General features: G+C 30.4%; 1 protein-coding gene across 2 annotated transcripts in view; it reads right to left on the reverse strand.

Annotated features, from left to right (window-relative positions):
- LOC107452271 (Eag-like K[+] channel) overlaps window positions 1-10,498 on the reverse strand; it is a 249,174-nt gene that overhangs the window by 172,009 nt on the left and 66,667 nt on the right. For both annotated transcript variants that reach the window (XM_016068630.3, XM_071183358.1), the window contains exon 2: window positions 3,082-3,149. The gene's annotated coding sequence lies outside the window, so the exon portion shown is untranslated. The remainder of the gene's footprint in view (window positions 1-3,081; window positions 3,150-10,498) is intronic.

The following is a 10,498-nucleotide window of genomic DNA, read 5'->3' on the forward strand; positions in this document are numbered from 1 at the left end:
ATATATATATATAGAATGGGGGAGGAAATCAAAGTACAGTATTCAACACATACATTAGTACAATTTTGTAAAACGTCTGACATTTCTACATAGAAAAGTGAGGCTTTGTTTCATGCATAACTTTTTATAATAATACCAATAAAGGAATGGAATCAATTAATGGAACTAATAATATGAAAGTAATTTTGCTTAGACCACTATAAATTAAAACTATATTTTTCATACGTAAAACCCTTATTTCTTTTCAACTGTTAGTTCTAACGATTTAAATTTGATTTTGTTTAGGATTTGGCATAAAAAGTTAAACCTTATCTCAAGTGTCTAGAGGGCATTCTCAGACATAAAGAAAATTTATTTATCTGTACAAATAGTACAAATGAGTACAAAATTGTACTTTTTATAAGTAATACATAAAAAAAACTTAAAACTTATAGTCTAGACTTTGTTAATTTGGACTAGTTAAGTTAGAACAGTGTTTATATTTAGTCAATTCAGCGGTTTCAAATAAATTAGGAACAATACTTTATTTGTCTAGACACGAATGTTTTTGTTTCTTCCCTCGAATAAGAGTCATTTTGAACTAAAATCTATCAAAACGTAAAAATATATGCTCATATTATTACTAAAAATTGATTTATATTTATTTGCATCACAGACTAACCTAAATACCTTGAGTTTTAGCCAGTATTGACTACGTGTGACATTAAATGTTTATATCTTTCTTGATATTTACAATACAAAGGATTAGTGGCATTCAATTGTTAAAGCTAAATTTTCAATTTGTTAAAACATAGTACGTGTCAGAATTTTTTAAACTATTTTTCCTGAAATCAGCATCCAGTAATCTATCAGAATCAGCTAGTGGTATCTAATCATTTTTTTCTATGCAAGCCCATGTTATTATTGTTATGTGCTACTATTGCTCACACATGTTAATATGCGTTATTATTGCTCAAAAATGTTATTAAACGCATAGGTATTGTTTCAAAATACAATGCGAAACATGATTCATAATGTAGTGCTTTGTTAATGAACTGCAATTGTAGTTTCTGTAATATATTGGGGTGTGTCATCATTTATGGTCTGCTTCTAATATAAAAAGTCATTCAGGGTATTTGATTTTTTGCGCATCGTGCAATGCACAGTATGCTATTGACGCGTTAACGTAAACTTATTGATTCATTTGTAGACTGTAGCTTTATATAGGTTACAGTAAATATTTTATTGATTATGCATTGTCAGAATTACGGTTAAATAACAGTTTGACCAATAGTTTGACCTAACCAATGAACCGTAAAGTTTAAGGCAAAGAACATTTTTTACCTTTACGGTTACGTTAGCTTTTAACCATTTACAACTACAATGGTTTCAAAACCGTAAAAAAGAAATACAACTTTGCATTGCAGTTGAGTTGTGGTTGAGTTATGTTTTATCAAATTCGTTTTACTTGGTTTAATTCGTTTATCCTTTTATTTCACCTATAGTAAGAGATGGAAAATACTAGACTTTTTTAAGAAGCTTTATGGGGTTGCCATATATGCGTAAATGAGTGTATCGTATTCGAATAGCCCAGGATCACAAATTAGGGAGTGTAGAGCACTGGAAAGTTTTTATTATTGTCAATGTTTATTTTCCCTAAAAATATAAACGAATCTCATCATCAAAATGTCAATTGTTTCAAAAAATTTGTAACAAAAAATTATACTGAAGGCGCGCAAATGGTGGTTTACTGTGTAGGTCATCATTGGATATTTTTAATTAGATGCGTATGTAACAGTCATACGCACTTATCATAATTTATTTTTTCAGATATTATAAATTAATAGAATATCTTTAAAGTATATTACATATACTACAGAAAATTTTATTTAAAATTTAAATATTTGCATGAACTGTTTTTTAAAATTTAAATATAAAATGTCATTATTAAATCAATAGACAAGAGAAGAAGAAAAGCGATCTATAGCTACTTTCCCTATTTATATAGATTAACACTTACCCTTACTCTGCATGGTTCAATTTAACCATATAGTTAAAGAAAATTTTATCTGTGATTTTATTGTAAGTGTTTGATTTTCTATTATTGATATATATCATCTTTGCAGTTCAAAAAGTTCTTTATATTCTTTCAATTTTTCAGAGAAAAAAAGTGAATCAATATTCCTGTTTTGTGCAGATAAAAGGAGTAAAGCTTCATCAAAAATCCCAATTCAGCCGAATCATTTGAACATTTAGACAATGAATAACCCAATTCAGCCGAATCATTTGAACATTTAGACAATGAATAAAAGAGGCTATTAAAGACGAAGAAATTTCAATAATTGCGTAAAATTACTCTGGAACACAGGACATAGTGAAATAAAATGGAATAAAAGAAATATATATAATTTTGAAAAAAAAATTAAAACAAATACATTTTCAGCTTTTTCTTAAAGTGGTTTTCTGTTTATTTAGTTCAACACTCCCACGCATTTAATGTATTAAGACCGATTATTGTAATACTTTTCGCTGAAAAGTTACTGTTTGTTCTTTTTTCAATCATAAATTTTGTCTCTTATCAAAATATAGCAAATGATTGCCTTTATCTAACTAAATGTATGATCTATTATTTGATGTTGGCCACGATAGCCTGGTTGACAGGGTGCTGGACTCGCGTTCGTGAGAACGGGAGTTCGAATCCAGCCGGCCGAGGATTCCCCGTGTAGTAAATGGTGACTGGTTAAAGTTAAATCTGTCGGGTCACAAAGTCCTCTACGTTCTCATATCAAATTAATACTTCTGGAGGTACTGAATTGGAGATTGATCGCTCTCTGATTCAGGTCAAAATTACGTTCTGTGGATGAATGAATGGATGGAATGGTAAATGGTCCACCCTATAAAATGGGTGTGACGTTTTGGTTTGGCAGAAGTTGAATTCTTTGCCCTAGATGGCGCCACTGGAAAACAAGAGCAATCACACTCTCTTACCTTAATACTCTGCGGCAACAACAACATTATTTGAAGTTCGTAGCATATAAAAATCTTTATTGCAACATAAACATTAAGAAAACGTATTAAAGAAATAAATTGTTGCAAACTTACCTAGTTGCATTTTTCTTTCTTCATTGTGATCATTCAATTTTCTTTCTTCGTGAAAAAAGTCATCATACCTGATAGAGAAGAAAAAATAATTAAAATCAATTAAATCCTGGAAAGCTTCATCTGATTAATCGCATACTATATTTTATTATAATGTAAAGCACCTTTTACATGTATTTCAGAGTGACGTAAACCCACTTATAAATGAAACGATGTATAACTAAAATTTAAATAATTTAATAGAGGTTATAGTAATTGAAGTCTTAAGATGTCTCAATAGTAATTGAAATTAAGAACAAAACATCTGTTACAAAAAATAAATAAATTATGAGCAATTATTTTGAGCGATTCGACGCCAAGTATAAGGTGATACTAAAATATTTTCCGTAGTTACAGCCTAAATACTGAATCTGGAAATACTGAATTCTTGTAATGACTACAAAAACACTCAAAGCAGGAGTTTTCCTTCTTCAAAGAAGGAGTTCTAGTTTTTATCTAGAACTGAAATGTAATCATTGAATTGAATTGTGATTTTAGACTTTCTTTGATAGTAATAAGATTGCGGACCCGGGAAAAGAGTTCGTGGATCGATGGTTGAGAAACAATGTTTTAGATCATTCGAGCGAGGATGTTTCTTTTAATTTCAAGATTATTAAAAATCGAAGGTGCAGTTGAGAGATATGAGCATTTTCGAAAATTCCGACATTTTTATTTGAATGAGCAGTCAACCCAATTTTGAGTTTGCAACCATCAACGTTCAACTCCGTAGCCTTGTAATTTTAAACCCAGTCTACAAGAAATGAAAACTTCTGGAAAAAGCGTAGAAAGAAGCTGGCCTCGATGGAAGATTTTTTGATGTCTATAATCTGTATTTGTATTTCATGGTGAGAAAAACCACGAAAATCTTCCACTGTTAGCCTTACTGCGAAGGGACTTAACTCCATGATCCGTCCACTCCTGGGAATATTTTTACGTCAGTACTATGGTCGGTGCGAGCTGAGTGCAGAATTAATAACAACCTGTCATCGCTGGGTTTCGAACCTGCGACACCTTATTGGGAGACGAGAGCTCTATTCCCTGAGCCACCATGTATCACTTCCTTCTTTTGTGTTTATTCAAGGCTCTAAGGCTACAAAACTGACAGTGACATTTGTGCTTTATATGGAGGAGATGCTATTGCTAAAAGAACTACTCATGACTGCCAAGCTCAAAATTTGAAATTTTGTCCAAAAAGACTCACTTCGGTCTAGACGCCTAGTTAGATTCGCCAAAGTCTGATTAAACCAAATTTTGCTCTAAAACTCACGTCAAACAGCAAATGAACGGACAGAGAATATGGAATGCCTTTACATTTTTCACTTCTGAAAACGGTGGCAACTTAGTAGTCAACTCAATAATATCCTGTCTCTTCCGTTATTTAGAATTAATCTAAGTATTTTCCTTCAATCTTAAAGTGGTCCGAATAAACTTATTAAGTAGTTCTCGAGTGAATAATAGACTTTTTTTTACTTTTCTGGGCTTGAAAGGAAAGTATTTTGCTTGAAATAAGCCCATAAATACATTTGCTTACTAATTCGTTTCGAAAGAGGATTTGTCCAGCTGTTCGGAGCCGATATCTTCCTTCAGTGAGTGAGGGATTGATTTTCGAACGGTCTGATTTTTCCGGGAAAACATTGTAATGTTGTCAGAACATAAAGTTACACTCGAATTCAGAGTAACGAAAATAACTAGTTAATTCCCAAAGGGCTCTCTAAGCTTTCACTAAGACTTACCGGGAAATTTTACCTTCCTACTAGAATTGTTAAGATGGACTATTGTCCTGTCTCAAGGTATTCCAATAGTAATACATTTATTTTAATGATAAATTAAAGATTATTCGTTAATTAAGTTTTAAGTCTTCCTTAATTTTAAACAAAATAATATTTCATTAAGTTTCTCGTTTCTGTAAACTATGTATCTTTTCGTTATAGTCTGTTAAATTTGCTGCTATGCGAATAGCGTGCTTTATGTCTTGTATACTAATAAGAACATTTACTTTTAAGCTTGTAAAAATATTTATTTTGTAAAATGATGGAAAAAAATCTCTTTGCTACAATTACTATAAAATATCTCATAGAAAAAGTAAAATCTCTTAAAATTGTGTAGGTGTCTGTTAATATCATAAAGCATAGTTGCAAACGCAGCTAGCTGACTTCCCAACAATATTTGTTAGAAAAATAACGAATAATTAATGTGAAGTTATTAATATGAATTTATCAAATAATTAATATGAAGTTATTTTCAATAATTTTACTAACACTTCCACACGGGGAAAAGCAGTACTGTATTGTAAGGAAATTTACGGTATTTCTGGTTATAGAAACATAATTCTGGTTAATAAAACCAAATTATAAGGTATGGAAATCATTCATTTGGCAAAGTTTTCTACTCACATGATAATGGTTTGCCGGAATCTCTAGTTTTCGAAAATGTAGTTCTTATTACCACACAGAGAAGAAGAAATAGAAAACTGAGTAGTCATTTTAACCGAATAAATGTTTTTTTTTGTCATGATCTAAGGTATCATGATAAAAGTTGCAAATTTTATCACATATTATAAAACAATATTTTATTTGTAATTTTATATAAAATAATTACTAAAGCGCTTTAGTAAAAATTACCGAGATTTTTGGTATTCCCATAGAGTCCCGAACACGTTAAGTTCTGGTAGTTTTGAACATGTATTTTTCACAGTGTAAACTTCACCGCAAGATTACTAATTTTCATATTTATTTAAATTTTTTATATATTGTGATAGTCAAAATAAAATGACATATAAATGCTTTTTTTTAATGGCGAGCACTTTGGGGATTGTCCCATTGGGCACAGGAATGCCAGAACTGCTACTCTTTTCTCGTTACCCAGAGGGCACCTGTGGCGAAGCCACGGCTGTGGAGCAGCTTCTCCCACGTCACACAACCCGCTTATAGGGCGAGTCACATTCACACAAAGGAGAAAGGACATAGAACACAGAGAGAGAGAGAGAGAGAGAGAGAGAGAGAAACACCCATGCCCTGAGCAGGATTAGAACCCGCGGCCAATGGCTCCGCAGTCAGACACGCTAACCACTCGGCCACCTGGTCGGCTACATATAAATAAATAAAATACTAGCGATTTAAATATATAGTAAAATTCTCCCGCTAAAACGAGAAAAGTTGTCAGGCATGCATAACGGGTGCTTAGTTTATGCAGAAATCAGACATGAAGTAACAGGTAATCAACAAAGAAAATTTCAAGAAAAAAAGGGAAATTGTATAAAGTAACAAAAACTCTGTTAAAAAAAGAAAATTTCACGAAAAAACATTGCTAAGTCTTTAAGCCAAACCATAAAGGTTTATTAATTAATTTATTAAATTTCTAGACCTTTAAGCTCAAAGCTCAAAGTAACTATTACTAATACTAGTAAAATATTTATGTTAGTTTAGTTTTGAACACTTAAAAACATATTCCCCCCCCCCATTAAACCACAAATTTCTTACCACTAATTTTTTAAAAACATTCATTAGAAAATTATCTATTCATTTCTGGAAAATATTTATTTACCTTTAAACTGTTTTTAAATTTTTAAAGCAGTAAAAAAAATTTTAGAAACTTATTGAGTGTTGAGACATTTTTATTCTACTTGGAATTATTTTCGGCCACATTATTTTCGCATAGTCTTCAGTTAGCTTGGCTTAATTTAGGAATTTCTTTGAAGTAATTTTACTTTCTAAAATTTATTAATACACGAATTCATGAATGAAAAGGGTAAAAAGAAGTAAATTTTGAGATTCTTCATATAATCACTTTCCATGAATTTAGTTTTGTAAATATGACCTTTAAAGAGATCCATGTAAATCTGAAATTGCAATTTTGCAAGGAATCTATGATTAAAAGAGTAAATGATTATAACTCGATTGATCACTATAGGGTGTCCCGTGATTTTTGTGACAAATTTTAAGGGATTGTAGGGGACATCCCAAATATTCAAAATCGCATAGCAACCCATGGACGAAAACGTATCGGAAAGTAGTATGACAAGAAACAAAGAGACTAAAAACTAAAAACATCTGAAATATATTGATCAAAGATATTACATGTGCTGTGATAGATGATAAATGAAAATGTCAAAAAAGATGCTCAAAGTTTCCACCATTGTTAGCGATGCATGCGTTACACCGTCCGGCCATGGATTGGCGGATTCGTTCAGATACACCTTGATTTTGTTGGATATCCACAGTAGCACAGGCCAATTTTAGAATCTACATGTGTTACGTAAGCTGGGAAGAAACTACTGGGAAGAAATCCATGCGGCTTAAGTCAGGAGAGCGTGGTGGTTGGCCAGAGAATCAATCCACCACACCCGATTCTTAGCACGAACAACATCATCTAACGGTGAACGAAGACGCTTTTGACAGTGAATTGTTATGCAAATCTGAATCCTTGAGATGTCCCCTACCTCCCTTTGTAGTTTGTCCCAATACTACTGGGACACTCTTCATCGTAAAAAAAATGTATGACCTATTTTCTTCAGTTCCCTTAAGCTTTAAGTTATGAATAAATATTGTCTCATAATCTTTTTTTAAAAACTGCTTTCAATTTTTTTTTTATCGAATAACAATATTTGTTGCCATTGTAATACAATATTTTTCATATAACCTTTGACTAGAGTAAATATTGCCTCATAAGCCCTTTTTACGAATGCTTTAGTTGGATAAATTGCCAAGAGGAACATTTTTTGAAACTAATTGAAAGATAATACAGTTTATAAACTACAGAAAATGTTAGTTGTACGAAAAAGTTTTTTTTATTATTATTTCTTTTTGTTAAATGCTTTAATAAAAATACATCGTTTAATTCTGATTTTTTATTAATTCGATGATGTTTATGTAATATAAGCGACGAGATATGCAATCTTCTAAACCTATCCAACCTCTTTGTTACGATCTTCGTATTTCCTTAACAATCTTGTAACCGAGGAGAAAAATAAACTTATTTTGAAGAAGTTTACACAGAGAAGGATGGAATATGGACAAAATGTAAATACAGAGGAAAAAGCTCGCTCCGACATCTGTGTCGTTTCCAGAGTTGCAGATAACGGACCTTTGCCCTCACCCACAAATACGAAGCAATAAGTCAAAAGACGTAAAAATAAGGAGGGGATTTCCTCAAAAAAGATTTCACTGTAGCTAAAAATACATCGAAATCAACACTGGTTTATTACAAACACAACTCAGGGACTCTGGAAAATGGGTAGGCGTTTGTTTAAACTTTGTTAATGAGGCTATAATTGAAAAAATTATAGCGTGTTTTATGAGGCGTGGGAAAAAAGTTCGCGCACAAAAATAATGTTTTCTTTCGCAATTGTTGTTCTCTTTCTTCCGAAATGATAATAATTCTGTTTTCAAAAATTATAAATTTAATAACTCAATTTGATATTTTTCCTTTATTAATTAATTTATTTTTATGGAAAAGGATGTAATGAAATTAGAAACATTAGCAAAAATAATAATAATAATTTCATTAGAAATATGAATAAAATCCATTAAAAACCATCTGCAGAAAGTAGTATTTAGTTGTTTATAATTTGTGAATATTTCTTTCCGTTTCATATACCAATTTAGCTTCACAAGGCGCTTTGCTTTCACTTCAGATCCAAATATAAATATTTACATTACCGATATATTACAGTTGATATTTAATAGTTTAATTTGTTTTCTTATTGATTTATTTATATTAGTAGAAAAGGAAATTAAGATAATTACAAATATAAACTGTAACAATAATAGTGTTTTCATCAGAAATAAAAATAAAATCGTTTTAATCCATTAAACTCTTCCACAAAAAGTGTGGTATTTAGTTGTTTATACTTAGTGAATGTTTCTTCCTGTTTGATATGCCAACTAGTTTCACAAACATAACTTCATATCTACAAATATAAATACTATGACTTCAAAACATGTAACTAATATCTATAAAAATAACTAACATGACTTCAAATATAAATATTTACCTTACCAATATATTATAGTTGACAGAACTACCTTGTTTCCGCAAAATAAATTCTAACAAAAATAGTTTATGCAATCGTTTTTTACTCTCTTAGATTTATTTTTAAAAAGACTCTAGACGTTAATGAATTACGTTTTTAGATTTTAAAAATTTTTTTACTGCAAAAATTAATTAATATTTTATTTTAATTCTCAACGAAAATTCCTGAAAATTTTATTGTTTTTATTCTAACTTACAGACTGCAGTTATCTCTTAATTTTTATAAAATTACCATTCAATTTTGTTGCTTCAGTTGGCAACTCATTTCCTTCGTTCTGTTCTTTATTCATGCTTCAATTTTCACCATCTGTTTTACAAACGCTAGGATTTCTTTTCGCATTAAAATTTTAATGACCCTTGCAGAAATTCAGATGGTAATCCTCAGGCGAAAATTAATTTAGTTTTCCTTCGAGAGCTTACAAATGTTTTCTTTCGCTTAATAGTGTGCAAATCCAATTAGACTTTAAATCTTAGCAAAATTCTATTAACGAGTGATTGGGTTTCATTCTGTAATCTTATTTACTCTGGTGGTTTTCTCCCCTCAGGACGATATCATGCCGTTTACAATTTGTCTGTAAAAATAATTCTCAAATTAATTACATTTAAATAAATGTACTTATATTTGTGTTTATCCTCATTGTTTCAATGTATACGAATTGTTCTATTCACATTTAAATTAACTACATAAACTTTCCAGATTTGTAAATAAATACCAATGCGCAATACTTTTTAAAATACGATTACTCACAAATGACATCGCACAATACAATGACAATAATATTTTGGAATTTTTTTAAATAAATTTAGTAAATAATTTTGCAAAATGAATAGCTGTAGGGGTGAGTGGGGTCAATTGTAAAATTTTTTACTTAACTATTTTTAACTAACAAAAATCCAATATATTATTAGTATTAATTGACAGACGAGTAAAGTAGACTATCCTCTACTAGAAAAAAAAACAAATACCTTATTTTAAATGTTATTATATTAGTTATTAACAATTTTTGACAGTCGTGCACTTGTTACAATTGTCCCCACTTACGGGGTCAATTGTAAGAGCTGATAAATTCAACTAAAATATAGTTAATTATACATATTATCATAGTTGTGATATATTTTTTTATTGATCAAAATAGTAGTGATATTTCAGGAGTAAAACTAATAATGAGCAGTGACCTAAAGGGTTAAACTTTTGACTTTAAGGGGTTAAAAATTTTAATTTATGCTGTGAAAGGTGACAAATAAAATAATGCACATGCAAGCTCAACATCAATTTATATGGCCTTCTTGGTGGTTCTTAAAGAGTTAAGTAATGGTTTGTAAACATAAGATTATTTATTTTCAGCTGTTA

Source organism: Parasteatoda tepidariorum, chromosome 7 (assembly GCF_043381705.1).
Source record: "Parasteatoda tepidariorum isolate YZ-2023 chromosome 7, CAS_Ptep_4.0, whole genome shotgun sequence".
In the NCBI taxonomy this organism is placed as follows: Eukaryota; Metazoa; Arthropoda; class Arachnida; order Araneae; family Theridiidae; genus Parasteatoda; species Parasteatoda tepidariorum.